We start from the raw sequence: 17361 nt of genomic DNA on the forward strand, positions 1-17361 counted from the left end.
GGTCTTCAATGGTTTTTTGAGAAAAAGTGTACCTTGACAAAAAATTTATCCAATGCCAATGATTAAATAACAACAATACCTCAAAGACACTATTCAAAAACCAGAAGTTCAAGCAAGAGCATGAAGGATTTGTCACAGGACAATGGAAACCGGATGGCGTACCAATTACCTACACTAAAAGTTACCATAAGTTACCATTTATGTCCTCTTCTGATAGAAGGCCGGTCTCAGTCTCGTTCATCAGCTCTACATTCTTTATCAGCCAGGTTGCAATGTCCGATCCAAAGTTGTACAATGTATCATGTGTATGCCAGTATTTGTCAAGTCAAGTCAAACGTTAACACAGTCTTTGCACTGATGACACTTTCTGGTAGAGAGTTCTTTATGTTGGCCACTCTGTGACCAAAGGAGAATTTTCTAATGTCTAGTCTGGGTCTATGTTTGAACAGCTTCTTGGCATGCCCCCTTGTTGTTGTCTCTTCTCATAGTTTCAGTAACTGTGATTTGTCACAGTAATACATGTCATTTAGGAGCTTGAACACTTCACTCATGTCCCCTCTTAGTTGCCTGATCTCATGATTGTCTGACAGGCCAGGGATGTTCACATGGTCTGTCGCACTAACATAGTTAATGAATTATATAGTTTTACTAAGTGTCATTAGTTCTCTTAGTGTAAATAAATTGAAATGAATACAGCAAACACTAACAAATTCTGAGTCGTGAAAACTAATGACAAAGTGAAACAGATGTCATTTATTCACTAATACATACTACAGACAAACTTCGTTCGCTCAAACTCTGATAATTCGAACACCATCCTTAACTTGAACCTATCATCAGGTCCCATCCAAATTCCTTTATAATATTTTCCTCGATCACTCAAAGTACCGATTACTCGAATACATTTTGTCGGTCCTGACGGGTTCCTGTTATCGAAGTTGGAATGTATTTATATTAATTTACAACTGTTATAAAGTTCTGCACAGGACTGTTGCCATTTTAAACATTCTTGATATGCTAGTTACTATTATATACTTAATTTTGACTCACATAAATGCATTCTGACTTTTCTTCTGCTTAATAGCAAATTTTATCCAAGGGAGACAACTGTTTTCATTTCTGTTGGAAGAGCAGTACTTTTGTTAATATAATATGTTTGAATTTATTCAAGCGGGTGATTTTAGCTAATTATACTGATGACTGTGAGCGTCTATAGAAGTTTTATAGATAATATTAAGTATTTCTGAAAATATTCTTCATGCATGGTGGCCATCTTGGATTTTTCGGCCATATTGGATTTTTTGGAGTGGGTCTCATGCTCATTTTTAGTGTTTTGCCTTAAAGTATTTATGTACCAAGTTTTGTGCTTTTCCCATTTTCTGAAGTATTTTTACACCATTTTACAGGACTAGTATTCTAGTGTCGGTAGTTTGAGAGTTTTTAGACTTTCTTCGTATGATAAGTTTGACAATCCTGGTATCATCTTAGTTGCTCTTCGTTGAATATTTTCAATAACTAGTATGTCTTTCTTTTTGTATGGGTTCCATTCAGAGTGTGCATATCAGATATGTGTGGTCTTACGAGAGTAGTATAAAGTTTCTTAAATGTGTCCTTGTCAAGATATATTCAAATAAGCGTCTCATGGCTCCCAGTATTGAATTGGCTTTGTTTACTTTCTCTGAGATATGTTGGCTAAACGACAGTTTATTATCAATGACTACTCCAAAATCTTTTTCTGCTGTACTGATTTCCATGAATTGTAATTCTAGTTTTAGCTTATATTGTCTTTCAGTTTCACAATTACCAATTGACATTGTTTTGCATTTATCCAGATGGAACTTAAGAAGCCACTAGTTCAACCACTTGCACATACTATAAATGTCTTCTTGTAATTTTTCTTTGTCATTTGGAGTTCGAATTTCTCAGAAAATTTTTGTGTCGTCTGCATACAGAAATAACTTACTGTTATTTGGTAGATTTTCAGGCAGATCACTGATAAACATAATAAAGAGCATTGGTCCAAGTTCTGATCCTTGAGGGATCCCACTTGTTACTAAGAGTCAGTCTGATCCCCTACCATTCACAATGACTTTCTGTTGACGAATTTCCAAGAAGTTACCTTAACCAGTTGATGTATGAATTGGTATATTTTCAGTTTGTGAAGGAGGCAGCGATGACTTACTTTATTGAACGCCTTCATATAATCACAGTATGCTACATCGAGATATCCACCTGCATCCAGAATCTCAGTCCATTTGTCTAATTTGCTATAGATATACATTGTGCATTTGGGCATAAATGTACTTTTAATATTGAACTAATCCAAGTAAAGGGATGCTATAGTTTACTGAATACATATTTTATACATAAAACACATCAACCAATCGGACATATATAAACTTGTCTCGTTGGCACAGTAGGTTAGACTGAACGTTGCATACAATGTATGAGGTGCAGGTGTGGGTTCGAATCCCGGAAAGGTAAGACTTTTTTCTTTTTTGATAACTACATTGCATTATGTGCAGCTTTTTTTCATGAAATAAATTTGCAATTTTGTGAAAGCAAGTTTGTGAATATACTTTAAGTAAAATATGTCACAGTAACAATGTCAAAACCAGTGTATAGATATAGCTATAGCTATGACGCTAGAGAAATTATAAGAAACGTGTACAAATTTTGTATGGAAGAGAAGGAATCTGGTTTGAAACTTTCACTTGGCTGTGCCTGGGAGAGAATCTCTGCACTCACCGGCATCAGCAGATCTACGGCACAAAAGATTGTTACTGAGAAAGATGCCAGACAACAGAATAAGAAGACAAAGAATAACATCATCTTCGATGACTTCAAGTTCAACCAGGGTGTGGTGCGAAGAACTATTGCAAGTTGCGCGTGATGAGATTCCTGAACCAGTCCTTATTAAGGCTGATGATTCAACGGACGATTCTGAAACCGACACTGCCAGCGAATCTGAGGATTAACCTTGTTTATGAATTGAAATATTTTTTTCTGATATGAAATAAAGTTTGAGGGAGAAAAATATGAAAGAAAACAGATGGGAAAAAAAGGAAGAAAAAATAATTCAAAACAGTAAATATTAAAGTCCAGGCAATAAAATATGATACGTACTTTTTGAATTATAATACAATAAAAAGAAATTCTGTTGGGTTTTTTAAAGGTGGATAATCAGATTTTGGCCATGTAACGGATTTGTTCGAAACTTTAGCATCTGATCATTTACACTCATTTATGTTCACTTAAAGGGAATTCCTATAGTTTTTTATGCGCATCTTTCTGCGCAGCCGACACTTTCTATGGAAAACTGAACTGAAGTCAACATTTGTTGAAACATGTTACAGACAATCTTAAATATGAGGAATTTTGAATGAAATAACATTTTTGATAAGTTATATCAGTAATCAAATGTTGATACTGGTTTATGTTGTATTGACAAGTATCATGCATGACAGTTATCTTGCTATTTTTGTGGTTGTGTTTTCACATCGCATTTTAGTACAAAGACAGTGTTGTTTATATAATGTAAGATAATAGACTTAGTACTGATAAGACAATATCACCTTTCAGATTATTTAGTATTCAGTTACAGAAGGAATTAAGAATTTTTAAAACTTTTTTTTAACTTTTAGCAGACATACATGTAATCAATTTGGCCAGGTTCGTGCCATTTCCGTCCGAACAGGTGTTGTATTCTAGCTGTCTTAACATAAAATTTAGCCTGGTGACCCATACATTTTTAGCCATTTTTATGCTCACAATGCAATTATCTATACACAAGAAGAAAAAGAAAAAATTCTATGAAAGAGTTTTTTCAAAATTAAAAAAAAAAATTCTTCTCTATGGGTATTTTTCATTGAAAAAAATTCACAAAAGTAAATATGAAACAATATATTTTTTCATTTGTACACATTATTGTAAGGATAGAGTATTACAAATATGACTATGATATCAAATAAGTATTATAATAAAATATGTAAAAAGAAAAAACCGTATTGTGCTGCCTGGATGTATATTTTGGTTGGTATTTATAAAAAAGCAGAAAATTATGAAAATGTTGAAAAATCGCTGGCAGTTTCAGCAACAGTGGGTGTGTTCAAAACAATTTTTCACAAAAACAAGCCTGGTGACCTATTGTTTTTATTTGTTCATTGTTTTCAGCACACATTTTCCTATCATATATGTGAATTTAAAAAAATTCTATGAAAGGAAAAAAACTATAGGAATTCTCTTTAACACTTAATACAAATTAGATTTTCACTGGAGGTATTTTTAAAATTTCATTTTCCTATCCTGGTTGCCCAACCAAGATAGAGTTATTTTATCATAAGTATAAATTTGATAAACATACTTTGCCTAAGGAAATGTATAAATATTAGACATATTGTAATATATTTGTAAAATATTTGCATTAAAAATTATGTATTTAGATGGAATTCATTAGAAACGCAAGTTTGAAAAATTATTATTACCTCCCTTTGCCTATCTTCGTTGCGCAACCAAGATAGATTGGAAATAAATGAATTCAGAAGCTACACACAGCTTTTAAACTTGCATTTTGGTTCAGATTGTTCAATAGTTGATATGTCTATCAAATGCAAATGTAAAACTAGACATTGTATTGAAATAAAAAGAAATACCCAGCTTTTTATATACTTTCATATTAAAGGGGAGTAATTACAAAATTTTATAAAAATAATAAAATATACATTTCAAATAGGAATCTAACTCTATGTAATCGGTCTTTTTGTTCCTTAAATAATTCTCTACCAGAATATACAAAAAGTAAAAAATGTCATTAAATGTTGTTTAAATGTGATTGACCACCTTTAACCCACAGGTTGCGTGCATGCCATTCATCCAGGGGCAATCACACTTACCAATTAATACACTGTGCAGTCTTTAATCGCAAACTTGATTAATTTCTAACATTACATACCTATTTCTTACGTAAATCATCAGCCGAGATGATCCGAATACCAGACCTACTTTAGTAAATGAACTCGCCCAAAGGTCATTTTTGAAGGTCAAAGTATATCTGTAGTGGGAGGTCTCTTTTCCCATCTATAGTAATTGTAGTACTGTTGATATACCACTGATGTATTTAAAAGATGTATTTGAAGTTCCTGGACACTTGACATGTAGGCTACCTTTCAAATGTGTTCTGGTGACAATGTATGCAGATATATCATAATAAAAGATGAACATAATTTACAGAATCTAAATTTTATGAAATTTCGAGATAACTTGAAAATTATTGACACGCAATTTAAACATAACCCTAATATTCCTAGTCATAGCTTCTATGCCGTCTAAACAGCTGATCGCATGTACTGACGTGCTGCCGTTTGACTGAGGCCCGATAGGGACAGCCGAATTCGGAGCTCTATGTATAGATCTTAGATCTATGACATACCTTGCACCATTTAGTTTGCAAATGGCGTCTAGTGGGTAGGGGAGATAACTTAGATTTCAGATTTATTTATAATCCATGGCATATAATATGCATGTGGATAAAACAAAGTGAAATAATGAAACAGTCACAAATCAATATTGTACAAAATATTGTGCAAAATATTGTACAAAATGTGGTACAATGTCTGACAAAGAAAAAATGAATTGGACCAACCACACTAAAATAAGCAAAGATAAAAGGGAGGCAACTACTTATGCAGAAATAATGACAGAGTATATTCCCCCAAATATTGCCTATTAATTGTTGAATACTTAATGTTCTCCCTTATACTACATATAAACCTCAATAATGGGGGGTCCAAAACATTTAAATGTTACACCAGAGATCGAAAAAACAACAATATGTTATAATTTTAATTTCTACATACTTTATACCCAGAACTGAAGCATGTTAATACCATCTGTATGTGTTTACAAGTAATGTAGTTACTCAAATCATAAATTCTAGAAAAGAATACTGAATCTGGAGAATGAGCTATTTAAAATTTGAAATTAAAATTTTACAAAACAGTGCTAATTTAACAAGTAAATTCTTATTGTTCATGAGGTTATCAAGTTGATGAATATTAGGACGAGTAGTGAAATTATTGGGAATAAACTTCTTTCCAATGGATTTGAAGTTACTGCATTCCAAAAGATAATGAAATTCATCACCTAGTACCTGCTTCAGACAGAGGTGACAGACTCTTTGACTGCGCTCTATATGCAAGTGCCTACCTTTTTCCATTGGCAACAAATGATTCATAGTTCTAAATTTACACAAGTATTTACTTAAATTAGAAGGTACTACCTCAAGATATGCCTCAAAATCAAATTCTTTTTTTTGTAAGTATGATAGACTAAACATATTGGTGAAGTGACAACACTATCATGCCAATTTTTTCCAAAAACTGATCTTTTAACCTACTTTTCACAGTTGTTTTAAAACAATTAATATCTATGCACCTTGCATGAAAATATAATCCATGTATGTGTACAATATAATCAAGTGTATGTGTACCATTCATATATAGGCATTGTAACTGAAAATACAAACTTCGAGTAGGAGCTATCTATATCAAATATAATTATGTGTAGTTTTTTAAAAAGTCAAAACCCACAGAATTTCACAAGGTGAAAAATGTTGAAAAGGCTACTGCTGGAAAGAGAACAATCTCAACTACCCATACATATGCGTCAAAGTATGGGAAAAATATCTAGAAATATGAGAAAATCAAAGAAATCAATTCTAAGACTGTTAGATGCATAACTGTGTAATCATACATGGCATTTATCATTGATAGGTTACTTTTCCTTTGCACTGATATAACATGGGCAAGAATAGGATTAAGAAATGGTGTTCACTCAACAATTTCACTATATAAACAGATTGTTTCCCTTGTGTAAAGAAGGCTTAGGGTAAGTCTCTAATTCATATGCAAATAGAAAATTGTATCGTACAACAATTTACAAATCTTGCCACTACCTGAAGTAATTACTTTACACCAATAACATAATACATGAGTCTGAACTTGTAATGCTAAAGGCTGTTAACCCAGCTCTCCATAAATCATACAGTTAGGAGTTGTAGTTTCAAATTTAGAATCAATTTACAAAACTGAAGTTGAAATTGCTCTATTAGACTTATCCGCTCCGTACCCCAAACCTCACTACCGTGTAACAGTATTGGAACAACAAAAGTATTAAACAAATGTATCTGAACTGAAATAGGCAAACTGAGTTTGCAGCTTTTCTGGATAACTGAAAACATGGCTCTATGTGCCTGATCAACTAGCTTTTCCTTATTTTTATCAAATTTACCATTGAAATCAAAAAGAATGCCCAAATACGAAAAATCATCAACAATTTCTAACTGTTTACCGTTATACACGAAACTGAATGCCCTTTTGTTACGTTTAGCTTTACGAAATATAACTATTTTAGTTTTAGCTTCATTAACATGTAAATTCCATATCTCACAATATTCAAACATAGCATCTAAAGCTTTCTGCAAATCCGTCTGACTTTCTGCAAATAAAACAGTGTCATCTGCATACAATAACAAAAATAGCCTTAAATATACATCAATATTTTTGCAGACATGAACTAAAAGAGTTAAATGAGTTAAATCATTCAAAAATATTTAGATGAAAAAAGAATTCAGTAAGAGTTACCACCCCTCTATTTTGCAAATGGAGTCAAGGAAGAAAGGGAAGTAACTTTTGATTAAAAAAGGTAGTCGATTAGAGTAATCTTCCTTTATTTTGCAAATGGTGTCAAAGGGGGTAGGGGAGGTAACTTAAGGTAGAAAAAGAATATGGTTAGAGTAACCTCCCTTTCATTTTGGAAATGGCGTCAAGGAGGGAAGGGAACTAATTTTTGATTGGAAAAAGTAGTGGTTAGAGTAACCTTCCTTTATTTTGCAAATGGCATCAAGGAGGGAAGGGAACTGACTTTTGACTGGAAAAAGTAGTCGGTTAGAATAACCTTCCTTTATTTTGCGAATGGCATCAAGGGGGTAGGCAAGGTAACTTAAGATGGAAAAAGCATATGGTAAGAGTAACCTCCCCTTTATTTTACAAATGGTCTCTAGTGGGTAATGGTGAAAACTGTAGATGAAAAAAAGAGTATGGTTAGAGTAACCTCCCCTTTATTTTGGAAATGGCGCGAACGTGGTAGAGGAGATAAATTAAGATGGAAAGAAAACAATTCAATTAGAGTAATCTCCTCTTTATTTTGATAATGGCGTCAAGGAGGGTAGGGGAAGTCACTTTTGATTGGAAAAATGTTTGTTGGAGTAATCTCCCCTTTGTTTTGGAAATGGCGTCATGGGCGTAGGGGACATAAGATGGAGAAAATAATATGGTAAGAGTAACGTCCCCTTTGGTTTGCAAATGGCATCTTGTAGCTAGGGGAGGTAACTTTAAGACGAAAAATAATATATTGGAGTAATCTCCCCTTTATTTTGCAAATGGCATTAAGGAGGTAGGTGAGATAACGTAAGTTGGCAAAAGGAATATAGTAAAACTATCTCTCCTTAATTTTCCAAAATGGTGTCAAAGGGGTAGGGGAGATAACTTAAGATGGAAAAAAGAATGTAACCTCCTTAATTTGTAAATGGCGTCTAGTGTGTAGGGGAGTTAACTTCAGATTGAAAAAGAGAATATGAGTAACACCCCCTTTAATTTGCAAATGGCGTCAATATGGTAAGGGAAGTAACTTAGATGGAAAAAAGAATTCGGTTAGAGTAACTTCCCTTTAGTATGCAAATGGCGTCAATGGGGTAGGGAAGAAAACTGTTATTTTGCAAATGACGTCAAGGAGGGTAGGGGAAGTAACTTTCGATTGGAAAAAGGGGTCGGTTAGAGTAACCTCTAGGGAAGAAAACTGTAGATGGAAAAAATAATATGTATGATGCTTCTGCATTCACTTAACCAGATAGTTTTTGCAAAAATTTGTAGTTTTCATGAAAATTTAAAAAAAAAAGCTTACAGAACTTTGAAGAAACTCGTATGCAGAAATATGCCACCATAGATATGATTAGAGTAACATCCCCTTGATACACAAATGGCGTCAACGTGGTAGGGGAGGTTACTTAAAATGGAAAGAAAAGAATTCGGTTAGAGTAACTTCCCCTTTATTTTGAAAATGACGTCAAGGAGGGTAGGGGAAGTAACCTTTGATTGGAACAAGAGCTGTCCATAAGACAGTGCGCTCCACTATTCAGCAATTTGACAGTAAAATGAATTTATGCCTCAATAAAAGACCTCTACTTTAAAAGGAAGATACACCAAGATATAAAAAGACCCTACTACTCAGATTGGTTAAAGGTCAAGTATGGAAGGCGTACTGACATTCTTTATTTTGATGGAATTAGATTATATCAGAAAAAGAAAACAATCCAAGAAATTACATGCACATGAAGTATAAAGACTTTGCTATACTCAAATTGTACTATGGTAAAAATATTTTTTTGAGTTTCAAGTCATTATCTTATGTAGTACCAAAGTTATGTTCAGAAAACGAAGGGCATAATTTGGTCAAAAATACAAATCAGAGTTATGGGGACTGTTACCACACATGCAGATGATGATGATGATAAAGATGCATTTTAAGTTTCAAGTCATTATCTTATATTGTAGTAATGTTATATCCAGAAAGCGAAGATTGCCAAAAATCTTTAAGTATAAAAGGGGCATAAGTCTCCATAAATGTTTTTTGATTTCAAGTCATTATCTTTTAAAGAACCAAAGATATGTCTATAAACGAATCTTTCTAAAAAAATAACATTCCAAGTATAACAACTTGGTGCCCTTGATCTTAAGTACAATAGGTCCAGCTCCTGCACATACATTGTTTGTATGCTGGACAATGTTTATGTAAAGTTACAGTAAGATATAAGCATTAGTAACAAAGATATGACAGAAAAACAAAGGTTGCCAAAAAACTTTAACCAGTATAACACCTTGGTGGCCTTGACCTTGGGTATAATGGGACCAGCCCCTGCACATACTTTGTTTGCATGCTGAACAATGTTAATAAGAAGTTACAGTAAGATATAAGCAATTGTAACAAAGAAAAACTAAGGTTGCCGAAAAACTTTAACCAAGAAAGCTCACGCTAGCGCCGATGCAAGTAGAATAACATTCCTTTTCTCCAAATAGTGGAGATAAAACTTAGCGGTTAGAGTAACCTCCCATTTATTTTGCGAATGGCTTCAAGGAGGGTAAGGTAACTTAAAGTAACTTTTGATTGGAAAAAGGTCGGTTTGAGTAACCTGCCCTTATTTTGCAAATGGCGTCAAGGAGTGTAGGGTAAGTAACTTTTGATTTGAAAAAGGGATCGGTTAGAGTAACCTCCCCTTTATTTTCCAAGTGATGTCAAAGTGTAGGGGAAATAACTTAAGATGGAAAAAGAATATGGTTAGAGTATTTCCCCTTTATTTTGCAAATGGCCTCTAGTGGGCAGGGGAGACAACTTAAGATGGAAAAAAAATATGGTTAGTACACCTCCATTTATTTAGTAAATGGCGTCAACATGGTAGGGGAGGTAACTGAAGATGGAAAGAAAATAATTCGATTAGAGTAACCTCCCATTTATTTTGAAAATGGCGTCAATGATAGGGGAAGTAACTTTTGAATGGAAAAAAATGTCGGTTAGAGTAGTCTCCCATTTATTTTGAAAATGGCATCAAGGGGGTAAGAGAGATAACTTAGGATGGAAAAAGTATATGGTTATAATAACCTTATCTTTATTTTGCAAATGGTATCAAGGATGGTAGTGGAAGTAACTTGATGCCCTTTTATTTTAGAAAAAAAATCAACACAGCTGTATAGCATTTTATTCATTTTTCAAGCAGCAAAAGGTAGCATAAATAGTCACATGTGACATTATAAATCATAATTATAGTGTGAAAGTTCTGAAAAATATTTTTAGAATTTAATACATGTATAAAAAATCATTGAATTCGACTATGCTCTCATCTCAAATAGTAAAACTCCTTAATAAAACATGGAAAGCTGACGAATATATGTAAACAGTTCTATGATACAAAGTGTAAAATGTACGTAATCAACAGATTTGTGAGAGGCATAAAGTTCTGAAAATGTTTCTTTTTATATTTAATACATGAACAAAAATTCATTGAATTCAACTATGCTGTCACCTCAGATAGTAAAACTCCTTAATAAAACATGGAAAACTGACGAATACATGTAAGCAGCTCTTTGATACATTTAGTGTAATCAACAGATCTGTGAGAGGCATACAGTTCTGATTTTTCTTTTTTTAAATTTAATACATGTACAAAAATTCATTGAATTCAACTATGCTCTCACCGCAAATAGCAAAACTCCTTAATAAAACATGGAAAGCTGACGAATATATGTAAACAGCTCTATGTTACAAAGCATAAAATGTATGTAATTAACAGATTTGTGAGAAACATAGTTGATAGATAATAGAGGGAAATAGTTACTTTTTAAATGTGAAAATGCACTCTTCTCATGATTATAAACCAAAAAATATCTAACAACGTCTATACAAATAATACAATTTTGCCTGTCATTTCAAACTAATAAATTTTCAAATGTAAAAAGGCACTCAACTTGGGATTATAAAACAAAACAAGAGGACAGCAACACTGGACTATTCAACTAGCATAAAACATAGAACATAAAAGTAAAACAAAGTGGCACACTCTGTAAAAATGCAAAACAGAGTTATAGAACCTGTATAATGCCTGTCAGCTCATCACAGTGGACAAGTGTGTGAAGTTTCAGTCTATTCCCATTAGTGGTTACTGAGCTACCAGCTTACATATAAAACTGCTAAGTCCAAAAAGGGGAATAATGTTGTGACATTGCAAAGCAGAGTTACGAGCTATATGTAATGCATGTCAGTTCATCACAGTGGACAAGTATGTGAAGTTTCAATCCATATCTATCAGTGGGTACTGAGATACCAGCCTGCATTCAAAAACTTAAAAACTAAAAATTGCTAAGACGAAAATGGCTTACATACAAAAACAATTAACCAAATTGAGATGCTGACATTGACGTCAACGCAACGGGTGAGTCCAATGTAGCTCTACCTATTCTTCAAATAGGCGAGCTAAAAATGGAAAGCTGACAAATATATTTAAGTTCTGACTGTCATAAGAAACAACCAACAAGCAAGAACAATATACATTACTATGATACAAAGTATAAAATGTGTGTAAATAATAGATCTGTGAGACAGACATGGTTGATTGATAATAGAGGGAAACTGTTAATTTTCAAATTTGAAAATGTACTCATCTTAGGATTATAAACAACTAAATCTAACAACATTTATACAGATAATGAAATTTTCAGTGTCATTTTAAAATAGTAAATTTTCAAATGTAAAAAGGCACTCTTCATGGGATTATGAAGCAAAAAAACTAACAACAGTTATACTGATAATGAAACTTTAACTGCCATTTAAAACAAAAGCTGGCCGTAAGACAGTCAATGCTCGGCTATTCAAACGGTTGTTCCAGAAGCAGGAATATTACCCTAGATGTTAATCTAGTAATTCACACATGCAGAATAGTATCCATTGTCAACATAATGGCATATTCTATCCCCCGAGGAATGTAATGATGGTCACAATTTTTAATCCCGCAGATGACACTACTTGCCGCATAGCGAGCACCAAGTTGCTCTCATTTTGAGACTTTTTTATGGAGTTTTCTTATTGCAACAATCACGGCTCTATGAAATTACATACACTATTTCGAGGGCTGAACGCAATACTGTAGTAACTCCTATTAAATAAAGAAGGACTTACGACAGTATTGCGTTCAACGCTCGATTTATTGTTCTTATGTTCTATACTCATTAAACTATGTCTCCAATTTTCATTTAAATCTCTCAAAATTTGGAAGAGATAAAAATGATAATCCCGGTCTTAAGTAAGGAAAGTTGTACATATTTACACCCTCTGTCTAGACGCTTTGATTTCTATTACTGAGATTGTTTTATACGCCCGAAGCGACGTATCATATGATTGTGACGAACGTATTTCCGTCTGAATCAGCTAGTTAACTTCAGAATGCTTTGACCTATGATCCTACAGTTTGATTGGCGCATTGCCTTGGGTATATTATATACTTGTTGTTAAATTCAAATCAGATTCAGATTTCAAATAAGTGATACTGTTGTACTTTGAGATAAATAAGTCATGAAGCAGACAGTCATATGTCTTAGAAAGATCGAATACAATTGCGACCACAAAAGACAAGTTGATGATAACTGGGTAAATGTTTCCTACCATAGCGTTTATTCCTTTCTACATATTATATATTTCTGAAACATAATTATCATTTTGTTTAAAACACGTCACCGAATACTGCTGTTTTCTTTAAGAAAAGTTGCATTTTATCATATTAAAGACAACTTAGAATGTTTTGTAGCATTAAAGAATATGTAAGTATGCATTTATTAGGTCTTTGGTAGCGTGCATAGTTAAGAACCATTAACATATTTTGACCATAGTTCCCGCCTTTTTCACAGAATTTATGGTCAGGTTTTTGGTTGTTTCCGGCAGCAGTTAGCATTACTTTTTAATCTACAATGTTTTAAAAAATGGTGTTTTGCCATCCAAAACCAGGTCTAAAGGCTAAAAGGTGTATTAGGCCCTATATGATGTATTAGATGTTGATATATCTTCTGGTCCTTTGGGATCATGGAGAACATTCAGTCAAACCGGTTGATCTTCTTGTTCAAGGTGGCTGAGGGTCTGGTGCCAGCACTACCTCCATCTGAATACCTGCACCCGGCGAAGCAGATGAGGCTCATTAAAATCAGGAAATTCACGGACTATGAGACGAGAAACGTTCTCGAAAATCAAGTTGTTAATAATTCCCGTGATTTATTAGTAAGACTGTAAAACTGAGCAGTTAAGAAACTGTTTCTTTGTGAAAACGCTTCAGGATTGGAACCACCTGGAAGATTATATAGTGTGCGCAAAGACAGTCAAGGCTTTAAGTCGGTCCTCAGATATTACTAGCGCCTCCCTCTCCCCGATGTCCGATACGGTAACTGGTCCTGCACCTAATACATGCAGATACAGATACTATAACAGAATCTGCTGAAGCTGGTGGGAGGGAGGGGTGTTGCACATATTGATCTCAATCAATTAGAAAAGGTGGAAACTTCACAGGTCGCACAATACGACAAAAACGAAAATGTTGCAGGCTCGGTTTGACTGAGCCTGTTCATGGACGGTAGTGGAAATGCATGTTATCGTCCACGCCCTCTAGCCCCGGGTTGAGCAGAACTCAACATTTACACATGCTAAAAGTACAAAAAGCAATTTGGAGACATCCGCAGATGTATTCAAACGGCGGTGAACATGGAACCTTCAATGATACACGGGTATGCTACTAGGTTTATATATATTTACTGGGCCTGCAACATTTTCGTTTTTGTCGTGTTGAACGACCTGTGGAGTTTCCACTTCCTCTATTTGATTACGATTGTGTTGCTTCAGTATTTTAAGATTATCTGTAAAGTACAGTAAGTCAGATTAGGCATTAAATAGTTTTGCCATGTTGTTGTTGTTGTTGTCTTGTAGTTCCCGTCGTTCTTCTTCGGCGCACTTCCGAGAATGAATAAATTTTTATAGATATAATTTCACAAATTCTATGTCTCTTACTAATAACTTATGCGAGTAACATTATTATTATATATATATACACACACTCGTGTCGGCCATCAATTTTGAGACTAGGTCAGAAACAAAATGCCCATTAATTAAGTCGGAGGACCAATTATTTTATTAGGCCTAAAAAAATTCTTTGTTTCCGGTAACATGCTCAAAAAAATTAGGGTAGGTAGGTCGGAATTTTTTTTTTGGAATATTTTTTTATTAAGGGAGACTTTTCGGAAATTATTTTTTGTCAAAAAATGATTACAAATAAGGGGGTTATGCCTTTAGAGTAAGTTGATTTCTAACATCACTGGCCATGTTTAAAGCATAAAAAGTGCAGTTTTGCATCTTTTTGTTAAAAAGTTGAAAAAAAATATTCTCCAAGGCCATAAAAACATTTAGGGTCGGGCCAATTATTTAGGGTAAGTCGGAATACCGGAAACAAACAATTTTTTTACGCCTTAGTCGGGCGTGTATATGTTAAATGCCCACTACTACTACTAATAGAAGTTTAGACAGATTTACTAATTTAAATTACAGCTCTGCATATGGATACTGGTGCATTCTTAATATACAATATGTTTAGCAGTACCAAATCACAACAATTTAATATTGAAATTAAACAAATGTGACTGAATAAATTTCACTTGGGAGACAAAATATGATAACGCAACACTATAGTATACAATTTTATAGAACAAGATTTAGCTCAATCATGCCTACGAAAACTAATTGGTGGCCACTGACCTTTTTACGGAAATATCCGGACATTTTCCGGATGTGACCGTGAACCAAACACGGTCGAAAGTGGATTCATTGACTACATTATTATAATATTTTAACAATGATATACGACCTTAGCAGTAATTGTTTATATTTCCTTTTACAAACTAGACATTAAATTGATGAAAATATTTGTTGTAAATGTTACATATGGTGTTAGAAACGAGCTGCAAACTGCGTATGAATACCTGGCATACATCCCACAAAATGGGCGACAACATCAACAACATTCAGTTTTTGCTGTGGAATTCTATAATTCTTAACTTGTGAAACAAAGGATTTATATTGTAAATTGATATTGAAAGGTATTCATTTGATATTTATAATTTTCAAATAACACCAGCTAATTTGCAGATAAAGGCACCTGCAGAAACACGAGATCACGAAAACATGTGATATCCAGACACAACCAGTTTTCGACCGCTTAACAGTTTTGTACAAATGCAAGTCCAAATCATTGGTTTATTGTCTAACACTTTCTATCAGCATAAGCGCTATAAAAGCATACCATTTAAGTTTCAAGTTTCTTACCGATCGAATCCCTGGCATGATGGTTTTGAAAGCCACCAGTAGGAAGTCATGCTGAAAATTTACAACCTAAATTCAACCACAGGTGGTATTTTCCTTCCAGCAAAATGAAACAACACTAAACTTTTACTGTAGTTTCATTATAACATGGCAAACATAGAACACCCAAAATTCAAGTCTGGCAACAAAAACCAAAACCAACTTGGCAGGTCAATATACTGTAGGTACTCTTGCCTGAATTGGCACCTAATTTACAGGGGGTAGGGTAAAGTAAATGGCAGCCAAAATTTAGTGCATTATCTAAAGAACTATATCATGTGCTCAATTAATCCAGAGAAACAGGGTGTCACATCTGCTGCATTGATAGCTGTCACAGATGACAATGTATTATATAATTGCTAAGCTTTTGACACTTCGAATATTTCAAATTGCTTAGAAAATGAAGAAAACTGTTGCAAGGACAGGCATCATGATTGCATTGTCAAAATAGTTTAATAATAGTATGCTTCACAATTCTGGCAGTATGCATGTCTTAAGCAATAAACATTTAGTGGAAAAGATATATAAATACAGATACTGGCTTAAGCAAGAATAGGAAGTATTCAAGAAAAGATGCAGTTTTTTTAGTAATAAGAAAAACCTCATAAAAACATAGTACTGCTACATAAATGGAATTTATATAATTTTCCAAGTACCAAAACTGAAGGAGAATAGGTTCCTAACATGTTCTGTCTCTGCTGTAAACAGTGAAACAATCACAACTGATAAATTTGGCTTGTAAGGATTTTTATCATACAAAGTCCTAGCCGGTCGAAAATAGGTTGTGGTCGAAAATAGGTTGTGTGGGGATATTCGAAATTGATTGAACTGATGTTTTAATTTTAAACTCAGAGTCACAGGTACTTAACAAAGCTTGGGTAAAATGTACTTTGGTGGTCCCCGGAAGTTTACAATGCACAAACGTAGCAAGTTTGGGTGTGCAATGCAGGGTGTCCAAAGAATAGGACGTTTTGGGATAGCCTGATAACTTTTAACCACAGACACTTGGGGGATCAGCACCCCTCCCAATCCATCCCTGCCAACCTTCAGCTAATATTTTTTTCCCTCCTAATTTTTAGCTCATCTGATTTTTTGAAAAAAAATGATGAGTTATTGTCATCACTTGAGCGGTTGTCGGCGTCGGCGTCTGCGTCGGCGTTGCCTGGTTAAGTTTTATGTTTAGGTCAGCTTTTCTCCTAAACTATCAAAGCTATTGCTTTGAAACTTGGAATACTTGTTCAGCATCATAAGCTGACTCTGTATAGCAAGAAACATAACTCCATCTTGATTTTTGCAAGATTTATGGCCCCTTTTGTACTTAGAAAATATCAGATTTCTTGGTTAAGTTTTATGTTTAGGTCAACTTTT

General features: G+C 33.9%; 1 protein-coding gene across 4 annotated transcripts in view; it reads left to right on the top strand.

Annotated features, from left to right (window-relative positions):
• Positions 1–15423: 15423 nt before the first annotated feature.
• LOC123565370 (C-myc promoter-binding protein-like) overlaps positions 15424–17361 on the top strand; it is a 61358-nt gene continuing 59420 nt past the window's right edge. For 3 of the 4 annotated variants that reach the window (XM_053549890.1, XM_053549894.1, XM_053549895.1), the window contains exon 1: positions 15424–15731. The gene's annotated coding sequence lies outside the window, so the exon portion shown is untranslated. The remainder of the gene's footprint in view (positions 15732–17361) is intronic. The other variant, XM_053549892.1, reaches the window with a different exon arrangement.

The sequence above is a fragment of the Mercenaria mercenaria genome, chromosome 8, assembly GCF_021730395.1.
Source record: "Mercenaria mercenaria strain notata chromosome 8, MADL_Memer_1, whole genome shotgun sequence".
Taxonomy (NCBI): Eukaryota; Metazoa; Mollusca; class Bivalvia; order Venerida; family Veneridae; genus Mercenaria; species Mercenaria mercenaria.